The sequence below is a fragment of the Petaurus breviceps genome, unplaced genomic scaffold (assembly GCF_028583685.1).
Source record: "Petaurus breviceps papuanus isolate PSGF00001 unplaced genomic scaffold, PetGlider_PUasm1.0 125, whole genome shotgun sequence".
Taxonomy (NCBI): domain Eukaryota; kingdom Metazoa; phylum Chordata; class Mammalia; order Diprotodontia; family Petauridae; genus Petaurus; species Petaurus breviceps.
In genome coordinates this window covers 8,071,903-8,092,760 of record NW_027185653.1, presented here as the reverse complement: position 1 = coordinate 8,092,760, position 20,858 = coordinate 8,071,903, and the positions used below count along the sequence as shown (strand labels likewise).

The window sequence follows — 20,858 nt, the reverse complement described above, 5'->3', positions numbered from 1 at the left end:
ACTCCACTTGCCATAGAACCCATAAACCTTCAGTCAGCTTTTGTATGAGCAGTGAACCCCTAGCTTTGTAAACTTCATTTGGAATAAAATCAGCACCAGGTGTTTTGTCACATGAAAGGAGTCTTATGGCATTCAAAATTTCTTCTTCAACTGGAACTTTATCTAGGGAAGGATTGACTTCAACCTGAGTTAAATTATCAATGGCTTCAAAATTGATTGATGATGGTCTATTGAAAACACTATGGAAGCATTCAGGCCATTTCTCTAGGATCATGTCTTTATCAGTAGTCGATTTGGTTCAATCAGAGTAGTTGAGTTGCACCACAGGTCTTTGGTCCATATATGGCCTTCAGAACATCATAAAAGCACTTTGGATTGTTACTATCATCGCAAAACTGAATTTCTTCTGCCTTCTTACTGAGCCAAGAATCCTACATCTCTCTAAGATTTACTTGTACTTTACTTTTGATGGAATTAAATGCTGCCTTCATGGAGACGGATAAACTATCCTGCTAATAAACTCTGTGCAGTTCTTGTTTTTCATTTATCAGTTTCTTAATTTCCCCATCATTTTAATCAAACCAGTCTTAGTGTTTACAAGTGTTCTAACCCACATGAGTAAATGTAGTGCTATACACCAAATCTCTGAAAACTGCCCACTCCTTTTCTCCTCCACTGTTGCCAACAGTGTGTTGGCTCGATTAATTCTCCAAGTGAGCAACAAAGAAGAAGAGAAGAACTATAGTCTATTTACATAAATTCATCTGATAGTCATTTTGTCTTGGAGTAACCACTTTTGTTGAATGTGAATATTTAGCTTGGAGAGGATAAGTCTATGATCAGTACAGCACTCTGCACCACTCATTGCCTTTGTTACTCTCACATACTATCTGTCTCTTTTCCTTACAATACATAGTGTATTAAATACCAGTGTTTGCTGCCAGAGTGCATCCATTAAGTTTTATTACCTTTAGGTAAATGGAACACAGTATTGGTGATGAGAAGGTCATGAGATGAACAAGCCTTCAGGAATAAGTACCCATTGCTATTGCTATTTCCAACTCCATTCTTCCCTAGGACTCTTTGCCAACCATGGTAATCTGAGCCTACTCTACTATTAAAGTCACCCAGGATTATAAGCTTGTCCTCTTGTACATTGATGATAAGGGTCTCCAAGTCTTCATAAATTTTTTTCTTTGACCTCACCAGAGTTTATCATGGTGGGAAGATAGGCACAGATAATGATGGTGCCACTGCAAATGGCGATCACATTATCATGAGGCTGTTGTTCACTCCTTTTGGTAGGCATACAAATATGTTGACTAGATTAGTTTTGATTGAAAACATCCACCAGATTCACAGCTCTCCCCTTCACTGCAGCCACTCCAGAAAAACAAGTATCCAGATCTGACTTCAATAAGCTGGCCTTCATCTGCCTATTTTACTTAACTTAGGGCTGCTATTTGGATGCACACCTGCTGAGTTCTCTTGCAAAAGAGCTGTTCATCTTCCAGGTCTATTGGATTTTGTGTTGTTTATTAGTGGGCACATATACCATGTATTGATGATGCATGCAATCATCTTTGTGAAGTTTTTGTACACTTTTTGTGTTTCAACAGCAGGGGAGAAATCAGGCCATAATTGGGTAAGCAGACAATTTTTAGGGCAACTTTTCTAGTCCCTTCCTCACACCAGGAAGTGAGCAGTGTGGTCCATAAAAGGCTTCTCAAACATTCAGGGTGCCGCAAATCTCACTTCTGCTTCTAGTAAGAAGAGGACCCTATGGCCTGGCCCAACTGTGTGCAGGGTTGTGACTCCAGCTCTTAGTGTATTCACACCTGTTGCTTCATCACTTGTCTGTTGCCACAAGACTTTGAGATGGGTAAAAGTGGTAAAATGGTAAAAGTGATGCCTTTTGATTCATGTGCAAATTAGATTTAAATGAGCCAGAATTGTGTGAAGTCCTTGGCCTCTCTCTCTCCTCCAGAGTCATCATAGTCTGCTGGCAGGACAGAGGCAAGACAATTGGTGGTGGCTTGAGATACAGTGGATGTCCTTGGCTTCTTCAATGTCTAACCAAGCTCTAAGTACTCCACAGTGCCTGCTTCAGCTGCCTTCACGGCCATTAGAACAAATTGTTTTCATCCACCCATTTCATCAGGAGAAGTCTTCACATGTTTGAAGTAGACACCCCCTTAACTCACCAATGGGTTTCAGGCCTGTCTGTTACCCTCAACCTAGTTTAGCCTGTCTTCTACAATACTTATTTGGGTGTGGTCACTGTACATGCTACAGCTTTTTGGGTGAAAGGTAAATGGAACAGGTAGATACGAAAGGTTGAAAGCAACCCTGAAAAGAGCTTGGCAATCCTCACACCAGAGGTACCAGTCTTCCCTGAATACACCCTACACTCCAGTATCAAGAGTAGATATTTGTGAAATGCCAGTTGAGTCTAATTGAACTGAGTGGAATAGACCGGTGTGTATTTATAGCCAGGTACACTTTTGGAGAGTTGAATGTGAGAAGTTATTTAGCCTGTTAACCAAGAGGTGAATTGTTTGGCTACTTATTGCCCAGGACATTTTAAGGCTTTCAAACTTTTACTAACAACTGTCTTGAAATTGAATGCATGAATAATTTGAATTCTGCAATGATATTTTCAAAATTTAGCAGTTCTCAAAATATACTTGTGAATAGTGAATAGATTAAAAATGAAGAGTACATATTCAAAAAATCAAAATACAATTCCAGGTATTGTGGAATGATTACAAGAGCTACTTAAATTTCCATGATTATTTATCATCTCACAATATAGTGTAGAAACCAAAAAGCCTGTAATTAGGGAGTGTACATTGGCTTGTATGTGTATTGAATGGTACACACACATATGCACACACAATTAAAATTGGAAACGTGTCACATTTATATTCAATTTTACATTCCAAAGAAAATGTATTTCCTTTTTCCTCCTAATTCCCCCCAAATCCAACAACTACAGCAAAGACTTTCCACGATAGTGGCTGACATCTATTATTGGTGAGGAAATGGGTCATACAAAATTATTTTTATCTCTGAATGAAAACTTTAATTCAATAGAGACTGCTTACCTTCTCCCTCTTGACAGCTTCCACTTGTTTTTAAAAATACAATGCAAATGTTGCCTTTTCTAGGAACCTTTCTTTGAATCTTATGTCTAGAAGCCCATGGCCTCCACCCTGCTACTTTTTTATCGTATTTCTTCTGAATCTTTCACCAGGAGCTATTTGTGTATGTGTCACATTCACCTTCCACAATGTCAGCAATATGAGGACATAAAGCTCATCTAAATACATGTCATATGTATATGGGGAGCTAGAACAAGAGAGACATACTAACTTCCCTGCTCAAAAATCTTCAGTGACTCACTATTTTCTCTAGAGGGAATTCTACTGTATGACTGCCTCCTACCTTTCCAGATATTATTTGATATACATTCATTTTGTCACAGGAAAATGAGTCTGTTACCTATTTCTTCACATTCCTCCAATAGGTGATACTCTGCCCCCTCCAAAATTCATGCCTTTGGTTCTTCACATATGGAACATACTCCTTCCTTACCTGCTTTTACTTCCTTCAAAGTGTTTCAGCTTCCACCTTCCTTGATTAACCTAATAACTATATTCTCTCCCTCTTGAAATGATTATGTGTGTGTGATTGTGTGTGTGCTGCTGCATAAAATATAAGTGCCTTTATGGCAAGGACTATATGCATATATGTATGCACATAGGTACACACATGCACACATGTATATACACACCACACACATGCAAATGTGTGTATACAAACACGTATACATTTATGGTATATAACATATACTATATACATTATTTTCTTTTTATTTGGGGATCTCCATTGTCTAACCAAAGCTTGAGGCATGGAAAGTGCCAATGTTTATTGAGTGTGCTATTATCCAAGAAAAAAATGTACATGCAAAAGTGAGAAACATCATCCTAAGAAGATTCCATTTGTGTGATGGAAATATAGATTTAGAGCTGGAGAGTACATTAAAGATTATCTTATCGAATCTCCCTTCGGTTTAAAGAAAATGACTTGTTCTGAATCATACAGAAAGTATGTAGCAAAGCTATCTTGAAATAAACTTATTCAAATAAAAATCATTTATTCCTGCACACCATGCATCCTCTGTATCTCCCCAGATAGAAGATGAAGGATTGAGAGAGATAATGCAACTGGTGTTCTCTTAGGGGCACATCAGACACCTCTATATGATAATGTCAAACTCTTTTTTTTTTTTTTTTGCTTTTTGGAAGGAGGAAGGCAGGGCAATTGGGGTTAAGTGACTTGTACAAGGTCACGTGGGTAATAATTGTGTCAAGTGTCTGAGATCAGATTTGAACTCAGGTCCTTCTGACTTCAGGACTGGTACTCTATTCACTGAGCCTCCTAGCTGCCCCAATAATGTCAAACTCTTAATTTACTTCTACCTAATTCCAATGTTCTTAAGGCTACAATATCTAAATAGCTGTGAGTTTGGGGAGAAAGACCAAGAATTTACAGAAATCCTGGATGAAGCCTGAATTAAATGAGTTTTAGAGGAGTAAAGAAATTACTTATGTCCTCTTCTGTTTTATTTTTTTATAGCACTAATGAAAAAACAGGAAGAAGAAAAAAATTCATCAATGTATAAGCCATAAGAAAAAGTAATGCATTCAGGATACCATATTTTCTTGATAATGGGTGGGTCTATACCAGTAGTGGCAAACTCAAATAGAAACAGGGTCCACTAATCCATATATAATGGTCCCTGTAGATACATGTTGACTTAGAAAACCACATATTAACATTATCTATGTTTTATTATGGGGGCAACAAGGTGGTGCTTTTGAGAGAGCACTGGACTTGGAGTAATGAAGACACATTATGAGTTAACCTTCATTTCATCACTGACTCATCTCACTGTATACATTGGATGTATAGAAGCAAGGCAGTTTGCTACTAGAGTGATAGATCTAAGATGAGAACTTATGCTCCAAATTATTTTTTCCCATTTTTAAGTATTAGAGTTAATAGTTTTTTTCACATGGAAAATAAGCCATTCTCCAAATAAAGCTTTTTGAAATGATGATCAAATAGTAATTCTGCAACAAATAAAAAAAATAGAAACTTTCCTTGAATCTTCAAGAAAGGACAATGCATGGGAAGACAGAAAAAATCTTCACAGTAGAATGCATGATGTAAACATCTTCCTGGGAAATGCAACCTTGCTTAAGAAAGACTCTAAGAAGCCTGACAACTAAGTTGGTAACTGGATATAGCATACAGTTGTAATTAACTCACCCCATAAATTTGCTCTTTTTTTGTAAAGCAGAATTTGTTTTTTAACTTAAATTTAAATAGTAACTAAGAGAATTAATCTATTTTAATTTGGGAGGGGAGATGACAATGTCATCCAAAAAGTAGAGATAGACAAATAGGTCTCTAGAGCTGCCAAGAAACTTTAGAGTATAACTTCCTAATTCTACAAATAACTAAAGATATTCCTTAAGATAACAGTGTCCTGGCATATTGACACTACAACCTTAGTCTCCTGATTCCTTATCCAGTCCTCTGGATTAATTTCCTGATTATCTTAAACTTCTTGAACAAATTGTACAATCATAGAAGAACAGGAATGGTTTTTGTTTCTCTGTTCCAACTAAGGTAGTGATTCTTAACTTCTTTTATGTGTCTTGGACCTCTTTGGCATTCTACTGTCTGTAGAATGCTGCATTCTGTTGTACACACAAACATATATGTGTATATATACACAATGTGTGTGTCTGTGTGTATTCTGCTGTAATGTCATGCTCAGAAGCTTTCCAGAAGAACTGCTAAAGTGAACAGCATTTTTTTTAAAGATTCTGATTACTCAGTATAGTGATCACTCTATTCCATAACCAAAGCAAAACATCCATGGAAAATCAAGGTACAGCATAATTCAAAATAGAGCATTTACCATATTTCAACTTATCACAGAAAATCGCAATATAATATTCACAACATAGTCTCAAAATAAAAGTCACTCTTAAGTTAATTCAGTCACAAAATAGTCACTTTTAAGTTAATTCAATCATCACTTATCAGTAGTATCAAAGTACAGAGTCAAATTCTTCCACTCTTAGGGCAAAGTCTTGATTAACTCAATTAGTGACTTATCAGTTGTCTCAAAGTCTTCTGCTCTTGGGGCAAAATCTTCATTAACTCAACCAGTCACTAATCAGTAACAATAGTCAAAGTACAAATCATTCACTTATTCAGCAAAGTCTTACTAAGTATCATACACAAAACCCTTCACCCTTAGGTCACTAGTAAATTATAATTCCATAATTTCCCAAGGAGAGGTCTTTTCATCTTGATTTGGGGCCTATTCTCAGATTCCCTGGATACCGTTCCATGGTCCCTGATTCTACCTAGATTCAACAGACTGTCACCTGGGTTCAATGGAAGAAAGCTCCCAGTTCCTTGACCAGGTCTCTGGGGAGGTCCTGCTCCACACTGGTGTTCACAGGGTCTGGTCCATGTCAGATCTCTTACCATTTCTGCTCCAAGGAATTCAAGGCTCAACCAAGACACAAAGTTTCAGCATCCTGGTCATGCTTCAGTCACCTGGGTTCATGGCTCTGGGGCTCCTGGGCTCCTGGCTTCGAATAATGGGTTCTGGGTTCTGGGCTCCAGGTTCCTGGGCTCCTGGCTCCTGGCTCTTTGCTCTGGCCTCCTGGCTCTGGGCTCTGGGCTCCTGTTCAGAAGAAGCTCCATTACTACCACAAGTTCTCAGGACTCAGTTCTCCATTCTTTCTTCTGTAGCTGCTCTGCCACCAGATCTCAATCTCAAGGAAATTCTGACTGTGCCTCTCTGGGATTTTCCTTATATACATAATATTATGTACTTCCTTCAGCCAATTTCCTGTTAGGTCAGTAACAAGGGGAGAGGAGATCATACCTTCTCTTCCCCCAACAGAGGCTTGATCAGTTAATAAGTGTTAAGTACCTGCTACTTTTGCCAACACAAAGGGATCTTCAAAATCAAAAATTCATTACCATTACAACTGCATGTATATTGTATGTATACATCATATATGTGCATGTATGTATGTATACAATATGTGTATACATGTGTATACATATGATATATATATATATATATAAACTTTTTTATCAATACCTCAATATGGTAACATTGTGAAATGCAGAAAACTGGCTAAGTTTCTCTGTTAGTAGATAACATTTTTCCATCTGAACACTTCCATCTTTCTACCCTTAAGGGCACACATATCTAGTATATCAATTCTTATTACTCTTATATACATTCACATATCAGTTGATCCATAATCACTTCTCCATTACCATTGAATGTTAGCTTACTTAACGTAGTTGTATAGTTTTGTGAAAAGGGAAGAAAAAGCTTGGTGACGATACAAGAGGTGAAATACAGAGTCACTGCACTTTGGCATTTGTACAGTTTCTATAGTTACTATCACTATCTGGATAGACTATATTCAAATTAAACAGTGAAACCCGTATGAACAAGGACCCTACTGATGAAAAATATACTGCATTGAACTTTTTTATGTATCTAAGTTTTAAAATAAAGAAGTAGATGACAATAAGCTAAACTAATTTCAGGGCTTAACTTTACTTTTTGTTAAAGTATGCCTTGAGTCAGTCCCATTCTTTCAACCTTTTACACCTACAATACCAGAGATAATCAAATACATTTGTTCATCTAACAATCATTTGTTATCACAAAATATTGTGCTAGGTACTAAAAAAGATGAATAAAATATAATTCCTGCCTGCTGAATAGTGTTTATGCTCTGATACACACACAAATAAATACAAAACTGGAAGAGTTTACAAAGGGTTACTTACAAACAATGAGCTACTTACAAAGAGCTACTAAAGGTAAATCAGTTTGAATTGGTAGGATAAAGAAAGATTGCAAGAAAGGTATTACTTGGCCTCAGTATTAAAGGAAAGCAAGAATTCCCATGGATAGTATGAGAGTATTAATTGATGTGGAAAAATCTGAGATGGATCTATGGATGGTACATAATTCACTGTGGATATACATCGCACAAGTAAGCAAAAATAGTTTTCTTGACCACAGTTTAACAACTAGGAAATATGAGTTTTGAGTCAAGTATCAAAGATATGTAGTACTATTAAGTAGTAGTAACAGTTGTGGCAATAACATAATAAAATAAAATGATGCTTTATTTTCATAAGTGTTTCTCATATATTATCTCATTTTTATCTCAATTCCTCACATTAACTCTGTGAGATAGTTGTGAGTATTATGCCCATTTTACAGATGAAGAAAATGAAGCTGAGAGATTAAGTGATTTGTCACTTTCACACTTCATATATATATAGCTATTCCAAAGGAACTTGAACTTAAAAAAAAAAAAAACCAAGGAGGGGAAGGAACACAGAAAACGTTTATATATTTTTTTCAGATTTGATTTGGTTGGACATTGACTAGAAGCATCTAATAATTTTTTCAACTTGCCTACATGCTAATAGTATCATTTAAATTGAAAACAAAACAGCAAAAAATAAAAACAAAGGGTTGCTGGATCTTGTAGCTCCAGAAAAGAAAACTTTGGATGGGAGTCACAATCCCAAGGGGCTTCTGGAATGCTGCCAAAATGAATTCGAAACCACGGACAGCTCTGTGCATGGGGCAGAATGCATAGATCCTGTACAGTTACTAGGAGGTGTCCCTGAGGGTGCGCACATAACTCTTTTTTGAAGCCTGCTAGGATGAGGCCACGTGGTGAGTGCAGATCTCGTGAAAATTCTATTCGGTCGTGAGAAATCTGCTGTGTATGAAGCGCAGAGAAGAGTCTGATGTGCGCAGACAGGACAAGTTATAGTTATCATACTGGAGACAGCTCTTTGAAAAGAAAACCTTAGGGCTCACATTAAGACCTTTGAAGTGAAGCACATGGATTTTAAAGAAGTGCCGACTGATATTTTAAACATGGCTGTATAGACTTCAAGGGAAACATATCAAATTATGGTCTCTCCTATATGCAGACTACACTACCGAACCCAGAATGGGTAACATCATAGAACCGGACATTGATCCTGGACAAGCTGCACTCTATAAAAAGTTTTGTTTTGTTTAAGAGAGGGAGGAGGAGGAGGAGGAGGAGGAGGAGGAGGAGGAGGACTACTATGGAGAAGAGGGGAGAGGGGGGGGGGGGGGGAGGGGGGAGAAAGAAGAGGGGAGGCTGGAGGAATGACTGGGTGACCTAAAAGCACTCCTCCAGAGGCAAAAAGTTTTTAAAAAATGAACAATTTTCTGCCTTATTTGGAAGCAAAGATGGAAGCAACTCTTCCAAAAAGTGACTGTTAAGAGGGAAAGAAATAATAAAGCTGGTGATTTTGCTTCTCCAGTGGATAAAATTGGTATAATCTTTATTATTGAGGAAAATGGTTCTCTTCCTTCTGGCCTAGACTAACCAGATCAGTGACTCTCTGGTGAGTAAATCATTTAGAAGTTGCCCCAGATTATTTTAATTTGTTAAAGATATTCTTTCTAAGTATTTAATGGAAGTTATCTGTTGTTTCTATGAAATTTCCTTATTGAAAGAATTTAGTTTTCAGAAAACATTTGTTTCCATGAGTCTTATATAAAGGGAACTCTAGACAAATTATATCCAGAAAGGATAGAAATTTCTGTCATTGCTTGCCAGATGATAATGCTATTAACTATCAAACTACTCATTGGTAAGGAAGTTAATTTTTTTTTGGAGGGGCAATTGGGGTTAAGTGACTTTCCTAATGTCACATGGGCTAGTTAAGTGTTAAGTGCCTGAGGTCGAATATGAACTCAAGTCCTTCTGACTCCAGGTATTCCCTACACCACCTAGCCTCCCCCGGCAGTTAAATTTTTAAAGCAAATAGTGAACAGCTTTGTTCTGAATGTTTATTTCCAAGTTTGTTTTCACTTTTTTTACTATGTAGTTTAATATTTTGCATCATTGGTGTTGGCAAACATTCAATATGCATACCATAAACTAGTAAAAATACTTTTAAAAAACTGAATGTCAAAAATAATAATATTCATAGTCTTTCCAAGAAGACTCCATTGATGTCATGGTAATTATGGAAATAGTGAGAAAAAGTAAGTCTCTATCTTAGAGCTTTTAAGAGAGAAAGGAAAAGCTGACCTAGTAAGACATATACCCTACATTCAGGGAAAGTGAGTTGTAAAGATTCATAGAAAAAGATGGGTACAACTCCATGGATTAAAATTCAACGGTGATTTTAGGTCTCAAGCACCATTCATTAGCTGTAATTCTGATGATAAATAAACAAGGAGTTGACTTTGAAAAGGATAATGTAGGTTGCATAGATAACTAATAAAAATTAGATTTTTATAAGAAATGTATAGAAGATGAGAGGCAGGGAAGTTTATGGATAATGAATCCAGAGGGCTGGAGAGAGGGAAAAGTCCCAATTTCTTTAAAAGTCAATTTTGTGGACACTGAAGGCTGAAGTCCAATAAACTTGTTTCCTATTCCTTTAAAAATTTAAAAAAATAGTAATAAATATATGATTAGTGAACATTAATAGAAGGAGACAGTAATTGCAAGGAGATAATGTGACTTTTTGGAGAACATATCATGTTAAACTAAATGCATTCCCTTTTTAAAAATAGAGATCAGGAATATTACAGATGCAGTTTACCTAGATTTTTAGCAGCATGTCACAAAATCTCTAATACTACAATGAAAAAGATGGACAAATGTGAGCTGAATGATAGTAAATTTAGAGGAATAAAGAAGAGTTTAATAGCTCGGTCCAAAGTCATTGATGGGAAGGGATAAAGGGATTCATACAAATGATCTCTCTATTATAGGATTTATTATCCCCAGTTATTGATAAGGTAACAGTGGTTCATTTGATTTATTGCTCATTTATTTTATTTTGAAATTGATCACTTCATTTATTGATGAGGCTACCTGAGGTTTATTGCCTTTCACAGCTGTCCTGTTGAAACAGACAAAAACAAAACCCCAAAACAACAAACTAGTAGTAAATTGATGATGCAGTGAGTATTTGTGTGACAGAAAGTTTTTCTTCTGCTAGTAGATCCCAGTAGAGATCTTGTAAGCTGATTTGTTGTACCATAAATATCTTAGAAGAGGGATGCAGGGGTGGAGGATGGGTCATTGAGAGAATGAAACTAGAAACAATCTCAGTTCTATAGGCCAAAGGAGTTCCAGTTTATAGCTTTTAATGTATCAAAGTCTTAGTTAACTTCAAGATCAAGAGATATGGGAACTCCACACTACATAAGCATGGAAAGTGTGAAAAAGTGAGCCTATAGGCTTGAATTCCACACATTCTCCTCTTTGTATGGAGAAAGTCCAAGAGGAGACTAAACTGAGGAAAGTATCCCTTGACATCTCAAGGAATTGGGAGTTTGAAGCATAGGAAATCACTCTAAAACATAGTGATCCAGTTGGGATCTCTAACATTTTTCAACACAAGTGTCTCTATATAAGTTTAACATTTGCTAATGCTTGGTGAGACCATCTGTCACCACCACAAGGACCTTTTCCCTTTTCCTATACATGATATCTCTGCTAGTAATATCAACAGCTATCATAGGTTCAGGTATCTCCTTGTAGATGATTTTCAGATTTATATATACTGACCCCTTCTTTATCGTGATGTGTTAACATGCATCAGCAGCTAGCTTCTGTGCTTTTTGAACTTGCTTGACTGTAGTAATCTAACAGTGTCATCTGTCTCTAACCAATGAACTCTCTTGCTAGGAGCTAGGTATAGATTGATGGTTGTTGGCCTTATTAGTTGTCAAATGTGTCTTTCTTCTTTAATTTTTTCACCTACTTTGATTAGTTTTAGTTTATAGAATAAATGCATAATTTTGGCAATAATTTGTTTTTGTTTTGTTTTGGTTTTGAGTTTTGGAGGGCAATTGGGGTTAAGTGACTTGCCCAAGGTCACATGGCTATTTTTTGTATTAAGTGTCTGATGTTGGATTTGAACTCCGATCCTCCTGACTCCGGGGCTGGTGCTGTATTGATTTTGCCACCTAAGTTCCCCAATAATTTTTGATGTATGTTTAGCTGCACACATCCCTGAGCATTTTTTAACCATATTAATTTTCAACCTCTTTTTATGTACCTTGAAATATTCCTTTGAGAAAAAAAAACTAATCTGAGGTACCACTTCACACCTCTCAGATAGGCTAATATGACAAAAAAAGCAGAATGACAGTTGTTGGAAGGGCTATGGAAAAATTAACACACTAGTGCAATGTTGGTAGATTTGTGAAGTAATCGAACCAGTCTGAAAAAACATTTTGTAACTTTACCCCTTTGACCCAACAATACCACTACTATGTACTATGTCTGTATCCTAAAGAGGTCAAAGGAAAAGGAGCTCTCTCTCTCTCTCTCTCTCTCTCTGTGTATATATATACATATATATATATATACACACACACACATATATATATATATACACACATATATGAAGATGTATAGCAGCTCTTTTTTATGGTGGCAAAGAATTAGAAATTGTGGGGATGCCTAACAGTTGGGGGATGGCTAATCAAGTTGTGGTAAATGATTGTGATACTATATTATTATAAGAAACAATAAACAACATGCTATCAGAAAACCTGGGAAGACATACATGATTTGATAAAGTGAGCCAAGAGACCATTGTACATAGTAACAACAATATTGTATGATGATATACCATGAATGACTTAACTGTTCTCAGCAATATCATCATCCAACACCGTGAGACATTTCCAAAGGACTTATGATGAAAAAGTCTTATCCTGAATGCAGATTGAAGCATATTTTTTTTACTTTATTTCTAATTGATTTTTTCACAACATAGCTAACATGGAAATATGTTTTGCATGATTTCACACATATAATTCATATCAATTCCTGCATGGGTGGGGGAGTGGTGGAAGAGAGAAAAAATGAAGAAAAACTTCTCAAATAAATGTCAAAAATATATATATTTTTTAAGATAAATACTCATTTGAATAAAGTCTTTATCAGTCTGCTCAGAGGAGGGGAGGGAAAATGTTCAAACTTAACTGTGGAAGTCCTCAAATAATAATTTAATCTACTTCACTTGGAAGGTAATAGAGAGCCAATGCAGATTTTCAAGTGATGGAGTGACTTGATTTAATTAAATTGAAATGGATAAGCTGTCTTCCAGGTGCTTATCCCAGATTGATTGAAATCTCACAATTCCAGTGCAAGAGAAATTCAGGGCAGTTGTTTGCTTTCTCAGGTAGTCAGAGTGCTTAAAAGGTGATGGACTCAAGATGGACTCAACTTTTTTTTTCATTAAAAGCTTTGTGAGACAGGGTTTCAGAACAATGAACAATTGCGACACCCTGTATCATGATATTATAATTCCCATTTATGTACTATTTTAACTACATTAACTTATTTTATCCTTACAACAAGGTAGGGTGGATTCACCATGTCTTTTTCTATTTCCCAGATCAGAAAACTGCCAGACAGAGGTCAAACTTTTGTCAAAGGTCACACAATGGCTAAATGTAATGAGAAGGATTCAAAGCTAAGTATTTTATGCCACTAGGGAGAGCACTACTCTTTTCATTGTCAAATTCTCATGGAAATGATTTATAATTATTTCTCATAAATTAGACTTAATGAGTTATTGAGAAAGATTACTGTTTTAGAAAGGTTTTCAACTAAAAATACTTAAGTAAAACTTGAAGTTAAATCCTCCTTCTAACCAGAAGATGAAGTTAATGTCATTACTCTATTTCTTGAATGATACTTTTAGTAAAGGGATTTTTACTGTAAATGGTTTTTAGTTAAGATTCCAAAAAATAATTGGAATTTATGGAAAAAATTCTGGCTTACAAAACATTTTAAGTAGCATATCTCATTTGATCCTAACAAAAGTTCTGGGATAAAGATTCTGCAGACATAATTATCCTTGTTTTATAAGGAAAAAAACAGGCCCATGCTTGTTAAGTCCATAGATGAATTATTATAAGAAACTATGAAATTAAATCCCTCATTTATAAATCCTACATACTTTCCAGTTCTTTATCAAGAAGAAAATACATATTTCCCTTTGAGTTGTACTTTAAAAAGTAATTAAAAAATACATATCACCATGTTCAGGAAAAATTAGACAAAACCTATTTATCTAGTGAGTGTGCAAAACACATTTTTGACTCTTAAAATTTGTTATTTACAGGGGCGGCCAGGTGGCTTAGCGAGTAAGAGCACCAGCCGCAGTGTCGGGATGACCTGGGCATCAAATCCGGGCTCAGATACTTAGCACCACACCCAGAAATAACTGGACATGTAACCTTGAGCAAGTTACTTAACCCCAATTGCTTAAAAATTTTTTTATTTACTTTTTCTTCATTTTCTGCAAAAGCAGAGAGAAGGAAGGTCCTTATAAATAGGGATTATTGCCTTCATTGTATTTGTATCCCCAGCTCAAACATCATTGGTGCTTAATTAATATTTGCTTATAGATTAGTTGATTGATTGAGTGTGGAATATTTTCCCCATTAAGACAGAAGTCTCATGAGGATAAAAATAGTATTTCATTTCATTATTGTATCTTCTCCAGCAGGCATCATCGTGTTTTGTGTATAGAATACGTTGTATTCTATACACCCATCATATATCTGCTCCAGATACTTATGAAACCCTATATGGAATTCTGCAAAAAATTCTATGAAAGTCTAAGGAATGGTTCTCATCTAGGAGAAGGAATTTTTAATCCTGTGATGGGAATGCAATATTTTAGGCAAGAGGTGATGGATACCTGAGTTAATGTTGGTACCCGTATGGACTAGATTCATGAGATCTTATGGAGGTAGAAATGACAAGATTTAGTGATGTGATTTTGTATGTAGGGTAATAGAAAGTAAAGAGTTAAATATAATCCTAATGGTATAAAAACTGAGACAGAAGTGCCTTTGATAGAAATAGAGAAGTTTAGAGAAGGGGTACTAAACTAGGGGGAGATAATTCATTTAGGATTAGACATGCTAAATTTGAAGCTTCTTTGGTACATCCACTTTGAGATGTTTAATAAGTAATTGGTGGTGTTGGACTTAAGATCAGAGAAGATTCTAAGGTTAGATATAGAGAGTTGTGAATCATTAATATGGTGTGGTAATTAAGATCACAGGAGCTAATTCGATTTTTAGGAGGAAGAGTGTAGAGATGAGCAGGTGCTTAGATCAGAGTCTTAATATCTCTAGTTAGAGGGGCATGATAATATATGGATAATGAACTGGCAAAAATATTGAGGAGAGTTTATATAGGTTGAAGGAACATTAGTAGAAATGAAAACCCAGAAAGGATAAAGTATCCAGAAGGAGATACTGGCAAATATTGTTAAATGCAGCAAAATTAGCAAGAATGAAGAGAGAAAAAAAAGCTAATCTTCAAATTTGGAAATTAAGATATTATTAGTGACTTTGGAGAGATACTACAGACTGATAAGTCATGAATAAATAAGTAAAGCCGCATAATGGAGGTGAAGCCAAAGTGTTACTTGAAGTAGAAGGTTGGCAGTAGGAGGAAAATAATTTATTACTGAAAGACCCAGAGATGGTTTTGTAGATGAAGCAAGGATAATGTGCAAAAGTAAATGAAGTCTTCTCATGTGAATGAGATAAGATGTCAGTTTGAAACTCAAAAGAAAGACTACTCCTGTCCAAGGCAAAATTGCCCCGAAGTCTCTAGAGAAACAAGCTAGAAATAAAAGTTTTTGTTTATTTGTCTGTTTGTTTTTAATATAAAGTACCTACTTCCCTCACATACCTGCAGTATGTGCACAAAATACATTTATCTCTGTCCTCCCTGGAGACTTAAATAAAGAACTTTACCAAGTACTGTCTCTCCATCCCTATCCCCAAAGTTTCAAAAGAAATAATTTTTCTCCTTGAAGGTCCTCCTTATGAAATGTGTCTTCTTCCAAATTCTCAGGCCATCTCTACCTCTTGCACAGACATACAGTCTTTCATATCAGCATTCTCTGCACCACTTAGGAGTCTCTTCTATGAGTACACAGTAGAGAGCAAAATTACCCCAGGATTGGGTAAAAGCCTAGTTACATAAATATAACTAATTTGAAAATAAGGGCGCTAAACTTTTGAAGTAATCAGAAAAGAGACTGAAGGTGGTATTTGAGCTGAGCCTCAAAGAGAGAGATTCTCAAAGACAGAGATGAGTGTTTAGTGGATTTTATAAAATGGATGCTATTGGCATTGAAGCCATCCTAAAATCACTCCTTCCATTTCATTCCTCATTGACTGTAAATGTCTCTCTGTATATTTCCCTTATCCACTACTTATTTATTTTTCTTTAGGAAGTTGTAAACCTTTTATTAATTCATTTTTAGTTTTAAACATTCACTTCCACAAGATTTTGAGTTCCAAATTTTCTGTCCATTTGCCCCCTCTCCCAAAACAAAACTCATGCATTTTGATTACCACTTGCCCCAATTTGGCCTCTCTTACATTCCCCCCTCCCCTCATTTCCTTCCCTTCTATTTTTCCATAGGCCAAGCTACATTTCTATATCTCATTGCTTGTATATCTTATTTCCCAGTTACATATAAAAACAATTTTTAACATTAGTTTTTAAAACTTTGAGGTTCCAGTAAGGAGGTCCCTGCAATCCTCCTCTGATCAGCTGCTCAATTCCCCCAGCTTCAGTGGGCTGAGAGCTGTGGAAGTAGCTGCTGCCCCTGCTGCCATCACCCCAGACCTGAGGCCAGACCACACTTCTCTCTCACAAATCCAACATAATTTTCCTATTGATCTTTTAATTTGTTTTTGGAATTTGTGGATTTACAAGTGTAGAAACTGTCATAGCTTCCTGAAACTGCCATAGTCCTATGAATGCTGCTTTGGGTTTGCTGGGGCCTGGTCTGTGCTGGTGGTTTTGTTCCAAACTGGGCTTCTCTCCTAGCCCAGTGCAATAGACCTTTCCTGTTGACATTCCAGGTTGACTTGGGCTGGAAATTTAATTCACTCTGTAATTTTGTGGGTTCTGCTGTTACAGAATTTGTTTAGAGTAAATTTTTACAGGTATTTGGAGGGTTTTGTGGGAGAATTCAAGCAAGTCCCTGCTTTTCTCCACCGTATTGGCTTCCCTCACTCCAATTCCTTTTCTTTATATGTTAGAGGGATAGAAAAAACATCCTTCTTAAGTCAACATGGTATAATGAAATGATAGCTTTATCTGGAGTCAAAGTGTAAGCTCCACTGTCTACAACCTATGTAATATTAGTCAAATCATTTCATCTTCTCTGGAACCCAATTTCATCATGTATGAAATAAATGGATTATACTAGATCAGATTTTGTTAATCTGTGTGTGAGTGTGTGTGTGTTGTGTCATGGATCTCTTTGGTAGACTAGCAAAGCCTATTGACCCCTTATTAATGTTTTTTAAATGTGCAAAAAATGAAATATATGGGATTATGAAGGAAACCAAATTATATCTAAATGTAGTTATTGAGCAAGTTTTTTTTGTAATTTTGTGGGGTACAGATTAAGAACGCTTGATAATAAGTTTATCTCTCAGGTCCCTTCCATCACTAAAACTGATGTATGGGTCTTTTTTCCCACACAGTTTCTTCCAGTTGTGCACTTGATCCCAACTTGTTCTAGATTTTCATACAAAAATTAAGTATACAAACTTAGCACTACATACATAAGTGATAGAAGTGAATTTAATTTTCTATTTAGGCAATTAATAGAGTTTCCTCATCTGTAAAATAAAAGGATTATAGTAGATTAGATCTTATTCTAAGGCATAAATTCTTACCCTGAGGTCCATAATTTCATTTAAAAAAATATTTCACTAATCATATTGCAATATAATTCTTATCCTTCATAATATTACATATATAAATCTATGCATTTAAAAACATTTTTCTGAAAAGATATCCAAAGGGTTGAAGAGAATATGAAAGATTTCCAAGAGAGGTAATAGCTTAATAAACCTTGCTCTGATGCATTTTTCAATATGCTTATGTTTCCTGTCCTTTCCTCAAAGCAAAAATTATTTTTAAAATAACTGATTTGCAGTTGAACAGATAGGTTGATAGCTTGAGGGAGGGAAAAGTAGGGAGAGAAGGATGAAACATTTATCAATTGCTTACTGTATGCCACGAAGTGGGCTAAGCACTGGGAACAACTATATTTGTGTTCTATGCATAGAATTAAAGCATTATGAACTGGAAAAGATGCAAAGCAGTAGAAGGAAGACAGGGTTATATTTGGAGAGATTACATATTTCTTAAGCAGAGGAACAGCATGATAAATTGGAAAGAATGTTGAAATTCGATTCAGTAATTCCTCATTTTTTCCTTAATAGATTTGTGATCTTAGGTAAATCATTTGTCCTCTCTGTGGCTCATACAGTTTCCTAATATTTCCTCATGGAGCAGTTGGAAGGATTTTCATCCATTGCAGTTCTGTAACTATTCCTCAAATGCATCATCATGTAGATAAAAGAAGATTAGAAGACAGGTTATTCATTTTTCCAGTTACATTCACACTGCAATTTGATTTGAATTGATAGAATTAACATTTTTGGAGGTCTTCCTAAAATTTTTTGAATTGAATGAATTCTTAAATTTACTCATGTTTTCTGATACCACAGTTGGGAATGGATATTTGGTTAATTTTGCTTTAGTGTATTTTGTTTGCTTAGCTTTCTTCTTTGATATAGTTAGTCATTTTCTTGATAGATAATGAAATCTTCTTACTTCTTTCATTTATTTATATTATGGCTAACTTTGTATGCTTATTTTCATTTAATCATCCACTGAAAGTAAAATTCTAAAGGTGATTAAACAAAGCATATTTACTTCAAGAAAAAATGTGTTATTCAATATTTCTTGGAAACTTTATGAAACATGCATATATATGGACAAAATTTTGCTCAAATACTTATTACAATTTCTAAGTATTTTTAAAAAGATATTATTTCCCCAAACACAAAGACAACATTAATGATATGATTTCTTAAATATTGACTTTCACATAAGGGCAATACAAAATGCTACATGTCTTTTGTATTTCTTTCAGAATTTAATGATTCTAAGGTACAATTCTTCATCCAAAATAATCAAAATCAACCTGAATATGAAAGGAAATGTTTCATACTTATACAAAATGATCCATAGTTCATCATTTTGAAATTCAGCCATTGTTCTTTTTTTCTTTTTTTAACTTAAAGTCAGAATTTCTCTTTTAGAAAATCAACAAAAAATATCAAATTAAAGGAGAATTAATGAGAATAATAGGAATTTACACAGATTTTGTTTTTGTGTGAAAAATCTGAACAAGATGACTTTTTTTGGGAGGGAGGACTTTTTGATATTGAAATCTTATTATTTTATGGAATTTATAGCATAGAAATTCATTCTGATTCAGATTAGCAACTAATCTATAATTTCTTGGATTAAAGGGACCCCAAGAGGATAATGGATTTGACAATGTTTGCATACTTTATATAAGTCAAAGATAGAACTTGAACCCAAGATTTCATAGTAAATCTGGTTCTTAATTACTATGCCACAGGTATGTTAGGTCTCCACCCATGTACATGGGATTGAAATCTCACTGAAGGATAAAATGTATATAGTAAATTCTTGGAAGCGTGTTAAATAGACAATTACTATATATTAAAAATTGTTATTCTATCTTCTACTACCACCACCTAATAGAGTTGATCTTTCTAAAGCCTTCATAGCTAAAAACTTTTAAGTCCTTGGACTTATTCATAATAGTATATATTAACATATAGGTAACCAGCTGTTTGGTCTCCATTCCAAAATCTCTCCCTGCTCCTGTCCATCCTCCACACAGCTGTCCAAAGTGATTTTACTAAATCACAGGTCTGAGCATGTCATGACCCTACCATATAAATTTCAGTGGCTCCTTATCACTTCTAGCACCTTATATAAAATTCTCCGGTTTTTAAAGTCCATAATACCTCACTTCCTCATACATTTCCATTTTTTTATATCCCACCTTGTTCTCTGTGATACAGAGACACAGATTTCCTTCTGTTTCTCAAACAAGAAATGACATCTCTTAACTGAGCATTTTCACAGGCCTTTAATGCTCTTCTCCACCTCCTGGCTTTTCTAGATTCCTTCAAGCATAGATAAATGTCAACTACAGGAAACATCTCTCCCTTCCCTTTAGTTCTAGTACCTTCTTCTTGTTCGTCATTTCCTGTTTATCCTGTATGTAACTTGTTTGTGTATAGTTACTTGCGCATTGTCTCCCTCGTTAGAATGTGAGGTATTTGAGAGGAGGCACTTTCTCTTGGCTTTCTTTGAATCCCTTGCGCTTTGTACACTACCTGGTACACAGGTGTATAACAAATATTTTGAATGAATAAGTCATTTTGACTATTACAAATACCCATATTAACTATAAAGGACATATTAAGAAAGATATTATCTGCATCCAGAGAAAGAACTAATAGAAGTTTGTATACAATAATTTTACATACATACATAATATATATGTATCTATCTAATGGAAGCCATGGGGGGAGAATAAAAAGAAAATTCCATGATAATTTTTGTATATTTAAAAGGAATAGCAAGTTGTACGTAGTAGATTTGCAGTTTCGTATACAATCATCTTTTTTATTATATTACCAAGGGAAATGCTTGCTTTACTCCATAGATTAAAAATAAAATACATTTTCAAAATAAATGTTTATTAACTGACCACTTCCTCCATATTCTCAGCTTATCACCCTCTGTCTTGAC

The 20,858-nt window shown here is 35.3% G+C and overlaps 1 protein-coding gene across 1 annotated transcript in view; it reads left to right on the top strand.

Annotated features, from left to right (window-relative positions):
* Window positions 1-20,858, top strand: part of LINGO2 (leucine rich repeat and Ig domain containing 2) — a 1,702,561-nt gene that overhangs the window by 192,806 nt on the left and 1,488,897 nt on the right. The window lies entirely within an intron of this gene.